The 19,635-nt window shown below is 54.6% G+C and overlaps 2 pseudogenes; both read right to left on the reverse strand.

Annotated features, from left to right (window-relative positions):
- Positions 1–1,465: 1,465 nt before the first annotated feature.
- LOC111165526 (small ribosomal subunit protein uS14 pseudogene) lies at positions 1,466–1,745 on the reverse strand (annotated as a pseudogene).
- Positions 1,746–18,200: 16,455 nt separating this feature from the next.
- Positions 18,201–18,949, reverse strand: LOC111165512 (glutathione S-transferase Mu 1 pseudogene; annotated as a pseudogene).
- Between the last annotated feature and the right edge of the window lie 686 nt (positions 18,950–19,635).

Genomic DNA, 19,635 nt, shown 5'->3' on the forward strand with positions numbered 1-19,635 from the left:
CCGTATGGGCTCCCCTCTGAAGTAGCCAGATCATAGTACCTGATGCGCACTTCCTGAGTTGCTTTACAGTTGCTTAAAACCACAACCAAATGGAAGATGTTAACTACCTGATGACCCAGGCCTCCTGGAGCCTCAGGATTGATCACGTTGACCCTGTGACCTCACCATCAACCAACCAGAGAACTGTGCACAAGCTGCTCGCATGCCCTGCGACCCGCCCCCCTCACCTGGCCTCTAAAAATGCTCTGCTGAAAGCCTTTGGGAGTTCGGGGGGTTTGGGGGGCATGAGCCACCCGTCTCCTTGCTCAGCTCTGCTATAACCCTTTCTCCGCTCCAGACTCCGATGTTTCGGTATTGTTTGGCCTCACTCTGTATCAGGCACATGAACTTGTGTCTGGTAACAGGAAGACTGGAACCAGGCAGATTCTGGTCTGAATGGTGGTCTCATGATTTTCTCGATTATGTGAAGTTGGCATGTTGCTTAAGAGAATGGACCCTGGCTCTCATCTGTAAACAGGGATAACAGCTCCCATCTCACAAGGTCACCATAAAGTTGAAATGTAACTTTGTAAGTAATGCATTTGCCATAGAGTAAATTCTGGTTTTGAGACAGGCTGGGCCCTGGGCCCTTTGCTGCAGGACCTGCACCTGGACAAACATCTCCTTGAGCAACAGATACAAAGAAACTATAAGGGACTAAAAATAACTGCACGCCAGCCGCAGGGGGTGCAAATTATCAACAACAAGATACAAAAAGGCCACAAACCAACAGCCACTTCTGAGGTGCCACAGGCAAGAGCAGGGTCCTGTGCACAATCCCTGCACACAGCACCACCAAGGGGCTGGGCAGACCACCTGAGCCCCACCTCTGGCCGGACCCTTGCATCCATCCCTACCCTCACCCCATTTAAGGGACCAGCCCGCCCTCCTTGGGGAGCAGCAGGGGCACCTGTTACTTGCTTGCACTCCCTGTGCTGCAGGGGCCCCAGTAAAGCCTTGCCTGAATTTCCCCTCTGGCCTCTGATCAACTTCTATTGATTAATGAGTCCAAGGACCCAGGTCATTAACAGTTTCATTCCCTCTTTCTTAGAATTTCTTCTCCTTTGTCACGGAAGCCACAGAATTCAGCTGGATGAGAGAAGTGAGAGTTTGTGGCTGGGAACCTGCGACAGTGACCCCATGGGTGCCATGTTCTAGACACCCGAGGTAACTGTGAAGGTCTAGGCTCGGACCCAGTCATCCATGGGACTAGTCACTTAACTGAAAGACCACCCCCGGCACTTTTTATATATAATTTTCCATCCTCTGATGCCAAATGCACCTCCAGTGCTGCAACATCATCAGGTGGCGTGTACTTAGCGGATAGCAGTCACTTTTATTATCAATCTAGCAATAGGAGGTAAACTTTACCACCTGACTTCCCCTCCCCCATAAATCACATGCAGATATCCAGAAATGAGTTTTTATTGTGGGTATTTCTGAAGTTTAAAATTTTTTATTTTATATGCAAAGAGTTAGTATTGTTTCTGAGGAAGGTAGATGTGCTTGATGACCCATTCAAGAAGTTCACACTTAGTCCAACCTAAGGAAGCCGATGTCCTTCGCGTACGGGCAAAAACACGGGCTGCGTATATTGAGGCCATATTCCCGGATCACACCGTGCCGGTCTGAGCGAGAACCCTGGCCGAATTTTCCCAGATGGCTCCAGTAGAGCTGCTGGTGACCCATGTTGCTTTCTCAGCTGCAACGAGGCAGAAGCTCATTGCGGTTTTTTTGGTTTTGTTTTTTTTAATAAATTTATTTTTGGCTGTGTTGGGTCCTCATTGCTGCCCACGGGCTTTCTCTAGTTGCAGCGAGCGGGGTGTACTCTTCATTGTGGCGCGTGGGCCTCTCACTGCGGTGTCTTCTCTTGTCGCAGATCACGGGCTCTAGGCGCATGGGCTTCAGTAGTTGTGGCACACGGGCTCAGTAGTTGTGGCTCATGGGCTCTAGAGCACAGGCTCAGTAGTTGTGACGCATGGGCTTAGTTGCTCCACAGCATGTGGGATCTTCCCGGACCAGGGCTTGAACCCCTGCGCCCTGCATTGGCAGGCAGATTCTTAACCACTGTGCCACGAGGGAAGCCCCTCATTGTGTTTTAACTTTATCAGTAACACTTATTTGACAGATACTGAAATTTATTGATTTAATTAATTCGCCTGATTCCTCTGGCATTTGCTCCATATTTTTTAATACTGAGACAAGCTATTTACCAGGCACTATGCTAAGCCCACAAAATAAATGAAAGGAACATTCTTCAGTTTGATTGGATAAAGGAAGGCTGATTTATCAATAGGCTCGGCTCCAGTAAAAGACATTATTGGGAAGGGCATGGTGAAAGAAACCTCGTCATAGAGAAACACACCGTATCAATAATCTACTGCTGTTGAACAAACCACTCCGAGAAAGAAACAGTTGCTGAAAACAATAAACATTTATCGTTCTGCACAGTTTGTGGAATCCAGGAGGAAGCCGACAGCAGCTCTGCCGGATGGTCCCGGATCAGGGCGTCTCCTGAGGCTGCAGGCAGGTATCAGCCGGGGCTGCATCACTTACAGGCTTGACTGGGGCTAGAGGACCCACCTCCTGGTGGCTCAGTCACACGCCGGGAAGTTCCCCTGGTTTTTGGCAGGAGCTCGTCCCTAGTAGACCACTCCACGGGGCTGCTGGGCTACCTCCTGACGAGGCAGCTGGCTTCCCACGGCTTCCCCCTTCTGTGCCTCTACAGCTTCCGACTGGGCACCCAGGTGTGGACGGGGACCTCGAAGGGTGTGGGTCGCAGCAGGTGAGGGTCATCGGGGGCCATGCTGGAGACTGGCCATCACATGGATGATTGGAGAAAGAGAATGGACTTTAGGCCACGGAGGGGGACAGGGGACAATAATTCTAACCAAAGGCAAGGAGAGGAAGGAACAAAGCCATCCACTTTGTTGGATGGGATAGGGATGGAGATCAGAGAGCATGCAGAAGCCACCAGCGTTCGCCCCTGTTAGGAAGGTGGGTGGTGGTCTGGCCACCAGGAGCCTAACCCCGCCGCAGGGAGTGAAGGCAAGACAGAGGCCGGGGAGTGTTCAGAGGCAGTGGGAGGGCTGATGCTGCCTTGGGGGAGGGGTGGCAAGCATAGAGAAGGGGTGCTGGTGGGGCGGGGAGCGCGTGAGCAATGCAGTCAAAGCTCTGGGACACAAAGGGGAGGCGGGCAGGCCTGGGGAGGGACACGCCATCCTCCTGGACGCTCAGCTGCTCTGCTCTTTCCATCAAAGGAAACCATCCAACTGGTGCTCGAAGCCCACCCCCGGCTGGGGCTCCGGTCTTCCCTCGTTCCACAGTCCAAGCCTCACACGTTTTCTTTCCTCATGTGGTCCTAGGACAATCCCAAGAAAGAAGCATTTATAAAGACCTCGAACTAGGAATTTTCACCAGGACATCAGCCTCCATGAAACCCAGCAGCTTGGACACTGAAACTGGGTCTGGCTGGGATTTTTTTCCCTTTAGTGATTTATGTGGTCGGTGTTGTAACAGAAATTACCATGAATTATTTTTAAAAGCTTTACCCTGTGAGGCTCCGCACGAAGCGGGTAAGTGTGTTTCCTGCGGCTCTGTGTCCTTGCCTGGGGCGCATCCCTCGGGAGTGCTTCCAGACTGGCAGGCCAGGTCCGGAAGGCTGGGCACAGGACTAGCGAGGCGGCCTGCAGGCACTGAGTGGCCCTGTGGCCACTGCCCAAAGTGATGCCCCTGGAGGCTGCACCCAAGCCCACAAGCAGAGATGGCAGCGGCTCGGCTGCACTTTTTTTTTTTTTTTGGCGGTACGCGGCCCTCTCACCACCGCGGCCCCTCCCGTTGCGGAGCACAGGGTCGGGACGCGCAGGCCCAGCGGCCATGGCTCACGGGCCCAGCCGATCCGTGGCATGTGGGATCTTCCCAGACCAGGGCATGAACCCGTGTCCCCTGCATCGGCAGGCGGACTCCCAACCACTGCGCCACCAGGGAAGCACTCGGCTGCACCTTTGAGAGGCTGATGGCGACGAAGCTGCCCTCGCAAATGGAAGGAAGGTGAGGAAGGTGCAGGGAAACTGTCCAGCAGTGCTTCACTCTCTGTCTGGGCCACCACACAGAGTGGCTGTGACCCCGGCCCCCAGCTCCATGGGGGCAGTGAGTCTGAGCTCAGAGACCATGGGTTGTGATGACCCCATTTACCCTGGTGAGTAATAAAATCAGGGCCCATCTGCTCAGATGCTTTGTCCCTCGAGGGAGGACCAGGGGCAGGACAGGCCGACGGAGAGATGGAAGGGCAGCCAGGACCTTGTCACCCACGAAATGACGCCATCTGACAGGAGAAGCCGGCAGAGACCGACCTCAGACCCCCTGGGGGAGAGCTTCTCCACCAGCTCCCACGCTCTTCAGGGCTCAAGGTAGGTGAAGTAGGTGTCGGGATCCCTGCCAGGATGCAGCACATCTGGCCAAGATCACATTATGCAAACGGGACTGCCAGAGGAAGAGCTGAGAGGCAGATGCCCAGATCCCGAGGGCAGAGAAAACAGCATCTTCCCGAGCCCTCGGTTCAGCTCAAGGCCGTTCACCATCCCCATCTCAGTTGCCTGGGAAAGCCCCGCACCCCACCCACACAGTCATGGCAGACTCCCCAGGAGGGGCTCAGCCTCTGGGTCCTTCCCCTCCAGCAACGCCCCACAGCAGAGCCCCAGCTCCACTTCCTCGAAGAGGCTGCCGTGGTCAGGCCCTCATGTGGGGACTTTGCAGGGCTCTGCTCTCAATCCAACTCCTATACGAGGCGCACTGGTACTTACAGGAATTTCCCAAAGAATGACACTTTGGGGAAGGAGTGGGGTTGCTTGGAGGGACCGGCATGTCCTTCATCTGCTCACTGCCTCCCAGGCATCCACTGTGTGTTGAGCAGCCCACAGGCCACACGGGGATCTTGGCTCCGGGAAAAGCAGAGCTGCTTCAGCATCTCCAGGTTCCAGCCCGTAAGGAAATTACCATTTCTCCATTCACAAAATGTGAAGCCCTTCAGAGTTTCTGGGTAAAGCAGAACCTACCTACCCCCGAGGTAAACTTGTTGACTTGTAAGTAAGACCACACATACTGTGTGCACAGGCTATATCCATGCGGCGCTCAAAAGGAAAGTTTTACAAAGGGGTCGAGGCTGAACAAATGAAAACAGGTATTTTATCTTTTTGAAAACCTGCCCAAAAGTTCATCACTAGCACTCAGCTCTCTTGAGTCACCCCGTGACCTCTTACTCAATCCATCTCTCACAGATGACAAGACAGCAGCAAGATGCTACAGCCAGAAGGTTACCCGTATCTGCGCCTCTGTCCTCTAAGTCTTTGAAAATAATTTAGGATACAAGGGAGGGAGCGTTTCCTGAGGGAACAGCCAGGAACAGATTAACCAAATTATATCAGAGTGCAAACCCACTTACCTTAACGTATGCATGATATAAATGCTTAATGTCTCGTGTTACTTTTTTAAAGTTTGCTCTTTTTGTCCTGTGGATGGCTGCCCATATCAGGATGTCTGTCTTTAGACTTCTGATTCCTCAAAGACAAGTCTTTGTCTCAAATAACAATTGTTATTTTATTTTATTTTTTATTTATTTATTTTTTTTTTTGTGGTACGCGGGCCTCTCACTGTTGTGGCCTCTCCCATTGCAGAGCACAGGCTCCGGACGCGCAGGCCTAGCAGCCATGGCTCACGGGCCCAGCCGCTCCGTGGCACGTGGGATCTTCCCGGACCGGGGCACGAACCCGTGTCCCCTGCATCGGCAGGCGGACTCTCAACCACTGCGCCACCAGGGAAGCCCACAATTGTTATTTTAAAACATGAAAAAGTACACGATTCTGAGTGGTTTTCACCAACATGGAGAACAGGGCCCTCAGGAAGAAAGCAAGACTGTCCCCCTACTCAGCATTCCTCCCCCACCCCACACCCCCTACTCCTCAAGTTAAGAGAACCTTGAGGGGAGGCCTTTGAGATTTGACAATGTATCGGGCAGAAAGGTTGAGGGGAGTGGGTCCTGCTGCCCGGAGACCATTAAGCTGCTGATGGAACCCCTGGAGGTTAGGGGTGGGAGGATGTGACAATGGTAAAATGTTCCCAATAATCAGGAACAGAGGGTTCGTAAAAGCAGACAAGAGAAGATATTTGTCAGGGACACATGATTAAGTGTTAGAAGGAGTACGATCCTGAAACTGGGGTGGACAGAGAGCCAGAAGCCACCAAAGCCAAGTTCCACTTGTCACCAAGGGCGAGGGGAGCAGCAGGTTTCACAGTTCACGTTCCCAAGGAGTGGTGTGTCCTCCCCTGTTAGTTCCAGGCACATGGTCAGGGCTCATGAGACACTTCTGCACAACAGGACTGGAGGATTCAAAAATAAAAGGGTCTAAAGCCAGAAACATCCACTCCTCCCACCTGTGTCAGACTGACTCGGGGTTCAGCCCGAGGTGTGCACGGCAGGCTGGCCCCCGTGCCCGAGTCTCACACCTTCCAGGGGGAGCTCACGCCCAGCTCTGCATTCCTCCTTGACTGCGCTGTTCCCTGGTATTTTTAGCTTGGCTTCTTAGCAGTTCCTCAGATGCTTCAAGATGCTCACGGGTACGTCTCGAGAACTACATAGTACAAAACTGGGGAGCTCTCCCAAGACCCGCCCACTGCATCTTTATTCCACAGTCCCACCTACGAAGGTCTCTGTCTTGTTCTCCTGCCAGTTTTCCTCTCTGACGGGCTTGGGTACCAGAAGCCCAGGCTGGATCTACCCTATAAATCAACCTGAACTCTGGCATGAAATAAAAGAGAAAGCTTTTAAAGATATTACTTTTCTGTCATTAGGCAAAGAGTCAGTTCTCCAATGGACTGACAACCTTCATCTGACTTTCAGGGGCTAAGCAGATGGCTTATGAGCAAGGAATCTCTCATATGTCAACTTCAACAAGGGAAGCAAGGCCCGGGGAGGGCAGATTTGCCTATTTGACACCCAGTGAAAAACACATAAGGGTATGTATAAGGTGGGACCCCCTTTCTCTCTTTACTGAAAAGGTTTAGGAAAGATGGCAGCAAAACCAATGAAAGTTAGATGGGAAGACTTTACTGCTGTTAGGATGGCACCTCCTGTCTTAGAGGTTTAGAGGCGTCTGGATCTTCTGCATACCAAGCTTAAAAACGCTTTCCCTTATAAGAAGTTTAGGAAGAGGAGAGATGACTTTAAAGCAATTACATCTAAAGGTGAGGGCAGGGTGAACTACAGGTGAGTTGGGGTAGGGGGAGAACGTTGAGGAAGCCCTTGGTCACCTCTGGATTTCAGGTTCCCCTTCTCGTAAAGGTGAAAATCGTGAAGACCTCATCAGCCTCTAACACTGCATCGTTCTGGAGATCTCACCCAACTTGAGAAGAATTTGATTCTAAATGGTGAGTCCTGGGGTTTATAAGTTTCCACCACTGGTAACTGGCAAGTCAGTTTCTCAGTCATTCACAGTGGAATCTTGGATGCCTCTGATGCCACAAAGAAGAGGGAATCGTGGCCAGGCACAATCCAGCTCTCAGAAAACCCTCACTAACAGGGGCTGCAGGGCCAGTAGTCTTCTAATTAAATGAAGACCTTTTCACTTGGCGGGGTTTAGTGAGGACGATGGGAGCTGGGGAGACTGAGGCAAGAAACTAGGGGAGGAGAGCCAAGACCTTCTTTTGAGAAAGCTGCCCCCTTTGGGGACTTGGAGGGGAGGGGAGGGGACCAAGGAAGAGAAAAGATTATGTCAGAGGAGAACATGCAATATTTATTCCTGCACTCCTGGACAAATCGCAGGTGACCCTATCATGATACTCCTGTCCGGATCCTCACCGTGCATTTAGACACGGGGCAGGTGACAGAGAGGGCGGACCCAGCGCTCCCGCTCTCAGCAGCAGTCACTCGGGCTAGAAGCGTGGCAGGGTCTTAAGACGACTGTCCTCTAGTCAAGCCTTTGTGCCAAGTGCCTGTTCTGCGTTGCCCTCATCATCTGGAAAACCCACCTCTGTGTTCTTGGAGCAGATCCATCGGTCCTGGCTGAGCAGACAGCCTGGTCAGAGAGCACAGTGGTTGGCTTCTACACAGGCGTCTGCCCTTACTTACGAGAACTCCCGCTCTTTCCCTCTGTGAAATCATAGGCGTCCAGCAGGCAAATGTGCCCTCCCTGTGGCCCCTTCTCCTTCCTCTGGTCAAGCCTTCTCTTGCTGAAGTTAAGGAAGAACTGCTAAGCTCGTAAGCCATCTGGTTGGCCCCCGAGGTCACGTGATGGGATAAGTACCTCTCGATGAGATGCTCCCTGTTGAAGGAGGCTGCTGTCACCACACGCTCTCTGAGCATCTTCGTCATCTTAGACTAAGTTGCCACAGAAAAGACATCCCCGCCTCTCGCCACCTGGAACAGACATCTTGCTTCTGTCTGTTTTATTGGTTGCTGTCTTATTCCCTTCCTTGCTTAAAAAAAATCTTTCCTCCCTTGCTGGTGTCTTAATTCCCCTCTCCTTTGACTGTAATTTCGGCAGCTCTGCTATTTAGCTCCGTGGTGTCATAGCAGACGGTTGGTGGGGAAGGAACTGTGCTAAGTGACAGAACGTCAAAATCCAGGACTGGCTCTGGGTGGTTAGAAAGCCTTCTTCAAAGCTCGCTGCCATTTCATAGCTGTGCAGGGACTTCCCTTTGGCGAGAGAAGAGAAAGCAGCCTTAATCCAGTACTTTCCACTCCTCCACGTCTAACACGCCCCCCCAGGCGGTGTCCAGTGGGCCTTTACTGCCCGCAGGACACGGCCGTGACCATATTCCTCCCCTGGTGGAAGGAGACATGGCAGCAGTGGGGGAGGCGGAGGGTATGGGGGGTTTGGTGTGGCCATCCTGCTCCAGAGCCCAGAGGGCCCAGCACTGCACTTTGGAACTTGGAGAGGCCGCCTTCTCCTCTGTAGCCTCAGCCTTCTGACCCATAGCTGAGTTCACAGAACCATCCAGAAACCGCTGCCTTGGTCCACACACCAAAAAGACTCAGGATGTGGTAGAAAAAAGAATGAGCCTGGAGTCAGTGTTCCAGCCCGACTCTGTCGCTGCTGACGGACCGTGGGCAAGATGCAAAGTGAGAGTCAGCTGAGAGGTGTCGGCCTTCCTGTCACACACACCTGTTAGAGGATTTTAAACAGAAAGATGACAGCTTATGCTGTGCAGGTCTGTAAGGAAGCTGGCCTGGGACTTTAAGACCCCTATGTTTTGACAGTTCACAATTCCAATTCTTTAATAAACTCATAAGCCCTGAAACTGGGGTTATAATCACCAGCAATTAGCAAACCAGTCATTTATTGAACACATACTGTGTATCACTCTGCTCTTTCCCTTGAAAGGCTTGAAATGCAGACGGGCTATATTTTTTTTAAGTCACTGAAATACATGCTAGCACATGCTGAGTGACAAACGACAGCATTGTGAAAGCAGAATGTCCCCCTGGGTTCCGAGGAAGAAGCAATTACCCAGAAGGCCCCAGTGACACGTCTGCCCAGCCCAGCCCCCCTACACAACCTTCACCAATTTCCATCTCAGCCAGGAGAAGCCAAGCACAATGGATTATTGGGAGGATGTTTTAAACTCCAGATTTTTTGTTTTTTTTTTTTAAAGGATAGCTTTATTGCTTTGCCAGGCAAGGGGGGACACAGTGGGCTCCTGCCTCGAAAAGCTACGTGTCTCAACCTGGGAGGATTTGATGAGGAGTTTCATAGCAATAGTTCAAGGATGGGGTTGCTGACAAGATTAGGGTGTGGGCAGGGTCTCAGGTTGTCTCCTAATCTTCCTCCCGTTGCAGAGCACAGGCTCCGGACGCGCAGGCTCAGGGGCCATGGCTCATGGGCCCAGCCGCTCCGCGGCATGTGAGATCTTCCCGCACTGGGGCACGAACCCGCATCCCCTGCATCGGCAGGCGGACTCTCAACCACTGCACCACCAGGGAAGCCCTAAACTCCAGGTTTTTCGTCTCAAGGACACAGCGGGTGGTCCCAGGCCCTGCCTTCCATGACAGCTTCTCTCTCGCCAGCCCTGCAGTTTGGGAGCAGAGCTAACAGGAGGTGCCCGTGATGGCCCCTGGAGAAGGGGCGCTGCTTGGAGCTGTGTTCATCTTTCTCAGATGCGGAGAGCCAGCCAACAGGAGACATGGCACCGTTTGGATCTAATCCGTCACCCGGCCAGGACCCAAGTCTTTGCATTTCCCTGGGTTCGTAAACTGTCAAGAATTTTCCCCCGCATTTCAGAGGTGAGGAAACTACAGCTCGGAGTGCAGAATGACATTCACCCAGGTTTCAAATCCACTAGAGCAGCGCCTTGCTGACAGTACTGTTTGGTAAGGCCCAGTGTCCGGGCAGACTCTGAGATGAAGCCTCCCTGGCCAGCCCTGCTGTCATCCCCCACCCCCTGCCGCCCAAGAGTGGGACCGAGCCCAAGCACAGCAGGCACACCGAGCTGGGGCGGCGGCTTGCAGGGGACAGACCTCTCCCTAGAGAGCCAGTTACTCTTGCTGCTTAGTTTATGTTTTTGGAATAAATCACTGGTGTAATAATAGAAATGAAGGCGCTGGAGTGAAACATCGTGACAGAAGGGCTCCCACTGGCATCTTGATCAGCTGTGGGTTTCTAGAGCGGTCTAGGGGGAGAGGGCAGTTCTGGGGCTGGAAGGGACTTGAGAGACCATCGTGTCCAATTTTCCATGAGGTCAGGGTCAGTGACTTGCCCCGGGTCCACACCTGTATCTGACTTTCCTGCTGGGGGGAAATTTCCACCATGACACCCTCCCCCCGGTGAGGAGAGGAGAGATTTCCAGTGAGTTCCAGGCAGCTGGACACCCGCCTGGCGCTGCCCCTTTTGCATTTTCCCTTCCCTCACGCCCTTCCCCTAGTTGACCCCCAGTGGTCCAGCCAAGCACCACCTTCTCCGGGAGCTTCCTGCTCCCCAGGTTGACTTGACTGTCCCTCTTTTTTGCTTTTAAACTCCTTTTGCCTGTGTCCATTATGGCCAAACATGGGTCATCACGCTGCAGTGAAGCCATTGATTTACCTGGCGGCTTCCTCACTCACCTGAGCACTGCTCGAGGGCAGAGACCCGGTTGTAGCATCGTACCCAGCACATAGCAAGGGTGCACAAGACGTTTGCTGAGTGTGTGCAGAAGAGCTCACGTGGCCAGCAGGAGTCTGGTCTGCAGAGAGGTGGGCGCCCCTCCCCGGGCAGGAGCGAGGCTTGGAGAGCGCGTCTGGTGGGGACAGAGCAGCTACACCCGGAGCAGCGCGTGGAGAGGAGGCGGCGGGGGGCACACTCAGGCTCAGCTGTGGGAGTGTGATGATGACGAGTCCAAGTGTAAGGAAGTGATGGCATTGCCGGGAAAGCCACGAGCCACCCTGGAAGCAGGAGAGATCAAGGAGATGGGAGGCACAGAGGCTGCAGCAGGGACTGTGGGACTTCCACAGAGCGTTGATTCCTGCAGAGTCAGGAGGCTTATCCAGGCTGAAACCCCAAAGGGTCCGGTGCCCCCCGTGCTCCACCGCCTAGGCTGTCAGGCCAGGCAGACCTCAGGACTCCCGTGACACTTAGTGCCGGGCACGGGATGCCTGAAAGGGGTCGAGGTTACACAGGGTTGCCACTCCGCCCCCAGAGCTGTGCCGCCACGTCATGCTGGACGGGACGGCCTCTGCGGTGGCAGGAAGGCCCAGGCGTCTGATGACCTGAACGTAGTCGTGCTCTCCCGCCAACGAGCATGAGCTCCTAAACAAACCGATTCATCTCGCCAGGTGTCAGCTCCCTCACCTGGACTCCCACGTAGCTACCCTGAAGCTACCTGCCCCTCTGGCTCCCCACGGAGCGTCATTCTGGGCCCCAACCCTCTGTCCTGTCCCCTCCCCCCACCCTGGGGGGACAAACTCTGCATCTTAAATGCCTCGTGGTCACAGACTCAGCCAAGTTTTGCTTGTGGCAGAAATTCACAGGAGATCCAAGACCCAATATCCAACTAGAGGATGGACAGGAGAAATCCTTCTAGCATGGGGGACGTGTCCTGAGTGACAGCTGGAGGGGACAGAGACAAGCCAGCTTGTCTTCCTGCTCCTTCCTTCTGCTCCTATGGGGGGCGGGCACTGTGATAACCCCCCATCCAGGCCCCTCCCCTTCTCCTTGGCACAGTGGCAGGAGCAGCTGGTTGACTCCTCGTCTGAGAAGCCACCTTGCCCCTAGAAGAACCCACCTCAGTTCTGTAACCCCCCCTTTCCACTCTGCTCTCCCCGTACTAGCGGCTCAATCGATACACTGATGCCTGTTGTCCTGGCCTTCAACGGCAAGAGGCCGCAGCCCACACATGCCAAGCGAGGAGGAAGTTTCCCAGGAGTGTTTTCTGCTGCTCTGAGGCCAGTGGAGGCTGGGGCGTGTGTGAGGAGCTGGACCTTGGGAGAAGGACTGGGCTTCTGGGGTCAGAGAACGGTGCTTCACGGGCACCAGGCCCCTCCCACCGGCAGGTGCAAGAACCAGGATCTTGGTGACTTGGCTCCCAATCTGATGGTTCAGTCACCCTGATTGTAGAGCCCTTGGGTCTGTGGGGCTGTTCTGGAAGCATTCTGCATCCAGAATTCAGACAGGCCCAAAGCCCAGGCCTCTGCCAAGGAAAAATGGCCTTTGCTCTTCCCAAGGTCATAATAAACACCGGGAAATAGAAGGAAAGCTGTGTGTGAGTGCCTCACACTGGCTGAACAGGCCAGCTCATGGCAGCGGTGCCCAGAACGGTCAGGCCGTCGGGGTGGTCAGGGCAGGAGGGAGCCCACGGACACCAGGATGGAGGCAGCATCTCGGCGGGAGCCCCAGCAGAGCCCTGGCCCCCTCGGGTGGGTGTCCTCAGCTGTGATCTTACGGGGGCTCTGGGACTGCCGGGTGGTCCGCTGGTCTGGGATCGCCCTGCAGGCTCTGGCCGAGGCCTCCTAGAGGTTAACGTGGTGACATCCCGAACTTTGTACCTTTGCACCTCGTGTCAACCACCCCGTGTTTGCATTCTGGCAGCCACTTGAAGTCCCATCCTTGTTCTTCTCACCGGTCAAGGATTCTTGCTTCTCCTTTGGGATAAAGAAAAGTTGGAGGGACTTCCCTGGTGGCACAGTGGATAAGACTCTGCGCTCCCAAGGCAGGGGGCCTGGGTTCGATTCCTGGTCAGGGAACTAGATCTCACATGCATGCGGCAACTGAGAGTTCACGAGCCACATCTAAGGAGCCTGCGAGCCACAACTAAGGAGCCTGCCAGCCACAACTAAGACCTGATACAACCATAAATAAATAAATAAATATAAAAAGCTTATTAAAAAAAAAAGGAAAGAAAAGAAAAGTTGGAAAAGAATTAGACTCTCTTTCAAAGCCTATGTTTGGTGTCGCCCTGACCTGAGATGGAGCATTTGACGAAACCTCCAAGGTCTAGTATCTTGATTATTTATGAAAATGGTATCTTGATCATTCTACACTGAATGTTCACACTTCCCTGACTTCTAGTTTCTAAGACTCCGAACCCAAGACAGAAGGGGTACCATCTAGGTCTCCTCAGAAGCCAATCAGGCATTTTCAAGATATGTGCACCTTTGGTACCTTCCCAAAGGCGGTTGCCGATAATAAAGCGGCCTCTTTCGTTAAATATTTATTGTGTGTGGGGGGCAACTTGCATCATTGTGTCACCCAACTTACTGTTCCACTGTGACCACAGTGTACTATAAACCTGGTCCCCTTGGTCAGGATTTCTTCCTTGTCTTTGGAACAGAGGCGAGAAACTGATGAAAAGTTACCTTCTTCGTTTAGGGCAGATCCTCAGCGCTGCCCTGCCCGCCTCTGCTGCTACAGTCTGGTCCCCACAATCCCTATGAGCAGGAATTCTATTCTCTTCTTACGGGTGAGGAAACAGCCTCAGAGAGGTGGGGTCACCTGAGCAGAGCTAGGGAGTCCAAACTGGGTTCATAGCCAAGTGCCTTAACTGGACAACCTGCCAGCCTCTCCCATCAGGGCCGTCCCCAAACCCCTCACTTTTCTGGTGTGGGCATTATCACTGCTTCGCCTGTCCAGGGCCCTGGCAGTGTCCACCCTGGGCTCCACCCCTAATTCTCAGAAAAGACCCCAACCTCCTCACATTACCATTGGAAAATTAAAGAAAAAAAAACAACACCTTTGATTCAGAATCAGAAGCTCATCAGCTTAAGAAACGCTGCTTTTTAAAGTGCCTCTGAATCACTCACCTTTTCAACAAGCCTCCCCCTCCAGCCTGCAAGCGGGGCAGGTGAGGCAGGGAACAGAGCAGCCACGAGGAAGCTTCAGCCCTGAGTCAGCGATGCCTCCCAGGCTTTCTCCTCCATGGATTAATCACCTCCGATTACGGCTCCTGACTGGGCGCGAGTCACTCACAGCGTCACCTCCTTTGTCTGACCCTCGCCTCCCTGCCATCCGGCTGCTTGTTTGTCCAAGATGCTGGAGCGTGCTGTACTTGCTGGCACCCCCAAAAGGAAGCCCGGCAGACAAGTGACTCAGGAATCAGGACCCACCAGCCTCCCCCTCACCGTCTGCTCTCAACACCGTGCGCCTCTGGGGCAAGAAGAGGGGCCGTGAGATTGCTCCCCCCAGAGCCTGCAGATGACTGATCCCTTGGCTTGCGGATCGGATGGTACCCTGTGCTTCTCCCCAGCAGTGACAAATAAAGCCATCATTTCCCCATCACCCTCTGAGAGGATGCCAACAGCCCACCCGGCCTGGGGGCGTTCCAGGGCTCCTCCGCAGCTCCCCTCACCTCCCTCTCCAGCCCCCCTACCACCTGCCAACAAAGCCTGGGGCGGCTGGGCCCCTGCTGCCTTCCCGCTCCCTCAGAATCGCCGAGCCTCCTCACTCTGGCTGCTGATCCAGGCACATGGTACCCAGAGGCACCGTGCCATCTGCCTGCCCAGGGGCACCCACCCAGGGACACCAGCCCGGGCTCTCTGCCCTGAGCCACAGGCATGGGCGCATCTCTGTAGCATGGCTCAGTCTACAAGGACTCCCTGAGGTGGCTTGCTTTGACCGGCGCATAGCCAACAGTGACTCTACACAGTGTCTCCCAAGAAAATAGGGTACACTGTGACCCCTGCTCCTGGGAGACAGGGAAACCCAGCTCCAGGAGCCCACGCACCTGTCCCACCTCGGTGTTGTGGTACCAAGTGTGGAGCAGGGACTCCGCACGTCGTGGTCCGGCCCTGGCGAGATGACGTGAAGCACCTTGAACACCTTCTCGGGGCGCCTGAGCGCCAGAACCAGACAGAATGTGGCTGGACCCTGCTCTGCCTCTGCTTCATTTGGTGGCAGGGGCTGTTCTAAGCGCTTTTCGAATGTCGTGCTGCCTCTTTTAACTCCTTTGGGGTGGGACTCGTCAGGATCCTCGGTGTGTGGCTGGGAGACCAGAGACTGGGCCCCGAGCTCGCAGGCTGGGGTCAGGCCGGGGCGCGCTGGTCCACGGCCCCTCGCCCCTCCGACGCCTAACTGCATCGACTTGGCAGATGGCTTACTTTTTTGTTGCTTCAATATTCTCGTCTCTAAACAGCAGTGGTGAGGGAACGTACTCCCCTGGCGTGAGGGTTGATGGGACCCTGTGGACAGGGTGTGTAAGACGCGGAGCTCAGGGCCTGGGCACAGCAAACATGCGTGGTTTACATGGCTGACCTCGGGGCAGAGCTGTGAGGCGGAGGAGGGCGGGAAGGACGGAACATTCAGGATGGTCAGGAGGGTCACCTCACCCCCTGTTCCCAGAGGTCCCCAGTGGGGCAGATGGTAGGTTTCAGTCCCTGTGGGGTTCCCCGGGTAGCACGCCATCTGTCCCTACGCTGCCGCGCTCACCCCTTCATCTGTGCGTACCTCCCAAGCCTGTGGATCAACCAGTCCCTGAGATCATTCTGACTCTGAAAGCAAAAGGCTCCGTAATTGCGGCTCTTACCTACTGGGGATCTTAGTCTTCTTTGAGAGTTGGATAAAAACTATAAACTCTTTCTCAGAAAAATCCACATACACAGAGATACACAAACATGTTCTTAGAAATCAGGGGTGATCATCCGACCCCAAGATTACGAGCTGCTTTTCCATGTAGTCACGAAGGATCCCGGGGCTGTGGCAGCAAGGCTGGCCCAGGCTTTCCCCTCCCAACCTCATAAGCACCTCAGCTCTGCCGGACATGCACTCCCTGCCTCCCCCGAGAGCACCCCTGGACAGTGCCCCACTCCCACGCCCAGCCGCCAGTGCAGAAGCTGCAGCGGTGGTGGCGATGGCGCTGGTGACGGCAGTTGCTAAGGAGCCAGGAGGCTGGGTGGGGGAGGTGAGTGGGCAGCAGCCCAGCAGAGCTGCCCCTTATGCAGGTCTGAGCGCCTCGGGCCCTGGAAACGGTGCTCCCAGCTGGCTGCCATGGCAACTGGCAGGCTTGGGAAACTATTCATCAGGGTCTGGACAGATTTCTCCAGCTCCCCCTGCTCTTTCTTCTCCCTAAGTGGCTAACTGAGGTGTGAACGGGTCTGCTGGATGCAGGCCAGGGGCACAGAGGGCAAAGGGCTGGTCACACACTCCACACGGCAGGCTCCCCGGGAGGCTGAGCGACCGGTGACGGGCCTGAGCCAGCTCCCAAGCGGAGGCCCGACCCCAGAAGCAGGATGCTCGTCCCTCTTCCAGGGGGCCCAGCCCCCTCCTGCCAGGGACCGCTGGCTCCTGGCCCAAGGAGTCACCCTAGGAGGGAGACCTACCTGCTGTGCCCCAGGTGAGCCAGTGGCCAGGTGGGATGGGTCTTTTCCAGCAGGGCCACTCAGAAGATGCGGGGACCGCGGAGTGTCAGGCTGACAAGAGGAATCAAGAGATCGGGACTTGATGGCACTGGGTCTGATTTAAGCGAGGCAAAGGGACAGAGGAGGTCAGAGGTTAGTGAAGTACACTGTCAAGGCCACCAGTCACTGGTCTGGCTGTCGGGCCACTTAACACCACCAGCGTCTGAAGCACCGTCCAGTCATCTCCACTGGGTGGTGATTAAATGGTGTGCCTCTCGCGGCTTGCTCTTGGAGGCCGCCCTCCGAGTGAGCCATCGTCCTCCTTTTGAGACCAGAGAGCTGGGCTTAGGGAGACCAAGCCACTTGCCCACGTCATGCGGCCAGGTGATAAAGCTGAGATTTGAACTGACATCTGTCTGCCTGCAAATCCATCTCTTACTGACGTGCCAGCAGGTGGCAGAGGGACCAAGGCTGCGGGGCTATGACCTGTTCACCTCTCCAGACAAGGGCAGGCCCGTCCGAGCCGGTCTGGGGTTCAGGGCCCTCGCGGTCAAAGTGCCCCCTCACTGTGCATTGGTGACCTGTGGCTTTAGACCAACAGTTACATTTCTCCTGAACCCCGGGATCTGCTGTGCGACCACTTTGCATCATTGTCTTTAAGACACGTGCCCGAGAGTCTGTGACCGGGGCTCTGGTGCCTGGCAGTGACTCCAGGAAGCTCCATAGGAAGAAGACCCTGGACAGGAATCACTGGGCCCTCCCCTGCCAGAACAACTGGGGCACCTGGAGGACATCACCTGGTCTCGGCTCTCAGAAGCTTGGAGGGCAAAGCGAGGGGGCTGGGCCAGCTGGGATCATGAGAGGAAGGGAACTAGCAGTTAGAAGCACCTACTACGCTCCAGGGATTCTAGTACATTTATTGCTGAATCTTTTTTCTTTTTCCTGCAGGTATGATGAAAGCTTTACTGGGGTTCAGACAGGGCTGGGCCGGAACCACACCAGGAAGCAGGGCCTGCACACCAGGCCAATTCCGGTCTTCAGGGCAGGGCTGGGAGCTCAGAGCGAGCGCTATGGGCCAGGGGTCTGGCTGGGCTCCCCATAGCAGAAGCCATCATGGAAGGGAAGGGTCATCTGGTCGTCTTTAGTGCAGGAGGGACAATGTGGGGTGGGGTGGGACTTTGCTGAAGAAAAGTGGGGACGGAAGCTTTAAAGGATAGATGAAAAGGGAGTTGGGAGGGAGATAAGGGGGCCGAGAAGGCATCTAGAGTGAACAGAAGGAGGAAGAAAAAGACAGATGGTTTTGGGTGCACGAGATCCAGCTGTTTTCCAGGGCACCAGCTCCCCACTCCCATCTCCTGATTCCAGGGCACTACTTGTTGCCCCACATATAGCAATCTTTAGAAACAGAGGGCCTGGAGGCAAGTGAGTGGACTTCATGTAGGCAGAGACCTTCTTCAGGCCCTCAAAATGGGAAATGAAGTCTTTCAGGTTTGGGAATTCATGCAGGCGCTCGGGCTCACATATGCAGTGCACATCGGGATGTTATAGCCAGGAAGTCCACATAGATGAGCTTGCTCCCTGCAAACCAAGCCCTCTTCCCCAGAAAATCTGAGAAGAGCCTCATCTTTTCAGGGGTCTCCTTCAAGTATGCAGGCTTCAGTTTCTCACAGTCAGAGCTGTAGCAGGTCCTGGCCATGTACAAGCGGACATCCAAAACCTGGTTCTACATCCACGCGAATCTTCTCTTGCTCTGTCTCGCCGCAGGTCATGCTTGCGAAGGATGGCGTTGCTCTGGGTGAGCTCATGAGCCGCGTCAATCAAGTAGGGCAGATTGGGGAAGTCCAGGCCCAGCTTGGATTTCTCACTCAGCCACTGGCTTCTGTCATAGTCGGGAGCATCCCCCATCGTGTACTTCCTCTCCACATAGTTCGAGTCTGTGTACTCTGGGAGCAGGCGGGCGGCGTGCACCAGCCCGCGGATGTCCCAGTAACCCAGGATCATGGGCATGGTGCTGGTTTCTGTGCTCTGAGTGGAGATGCTTCACAGGAGCTGGGCTGGAACTTTATTGTTGAATCTTCACTCGAACTCTTTAAGGTTGGTAGTGCTACCCGTGTTAGGGAGTGAGCTCAGAGAGGTTGGCGATTTGACCCAGAACAGCAGGACTTCAGCCCAGATTTAACTGGCTCCAAGTCTGTCAGGTTTCTGTTCTATTCTCTGACCTCCCACAAGCACGGGCTACTCCTCGGGCCTGTGGACGCCAGGGAGCCCCGATTCAGCCTCTTAGCTGGGAGCCTACATAGCCTCCTTCCTCCTCAGGCCCCATCACTACATGGCAGATGGGCATCCTTCATCCTCCAGCTACTTTTATTTCTCTTTCCATTCTCCTTTCCCTCCTGGCTCCATCCAAGCAGGAGACCAGGAGGCACAGCCAACAAGCAGAAGCCAGAGCAAGGCTCTCACCCCATCCCCCGCTCCGACCACAGCAGAGGTGGAGACTGGGGTCCTTACCAAGCCTGAGGACAAAGGAGGGTCATCGGGGAAGCCTGGAGACGGGGTCTCTGCCCCAAGCTGCAGGCTGTGCATCTGCAAACTTTCCTCCATATCTCTGCTTCCTTGGGAAGCCCTCACATCTGCAGGCCGCGGCAGGATCTCAGGGTGTCCTCAGTACCCCTCTCTCTGGGATGGACGCCTTCTGTGCCAGAAGCTGAGCAAGCTCAGCCTGTCTCTGGAGTCATGTCCCCTTTTGGAATTGTTTCTTAGGGGGCAGCTTGCAATCCTGGGAAGAGCTCAAGATTGGGGGTCAG

This window comes from Delphinapterus leucas, chromosome 7 (assembly GCF_059928025.1).
Source record: "Delphinapterus leucas isolate spDelLeu-1000000601 "Yukka" chromosome 7, BTC_Dleu_Yukka2, whole genome shotgun sequence".
NCBI lineage: Eukaryota > Metazoa > Chordata > Mammalia > Artiodactyla > Monodontidae > Delphinapterus > Delphinapterus leucas.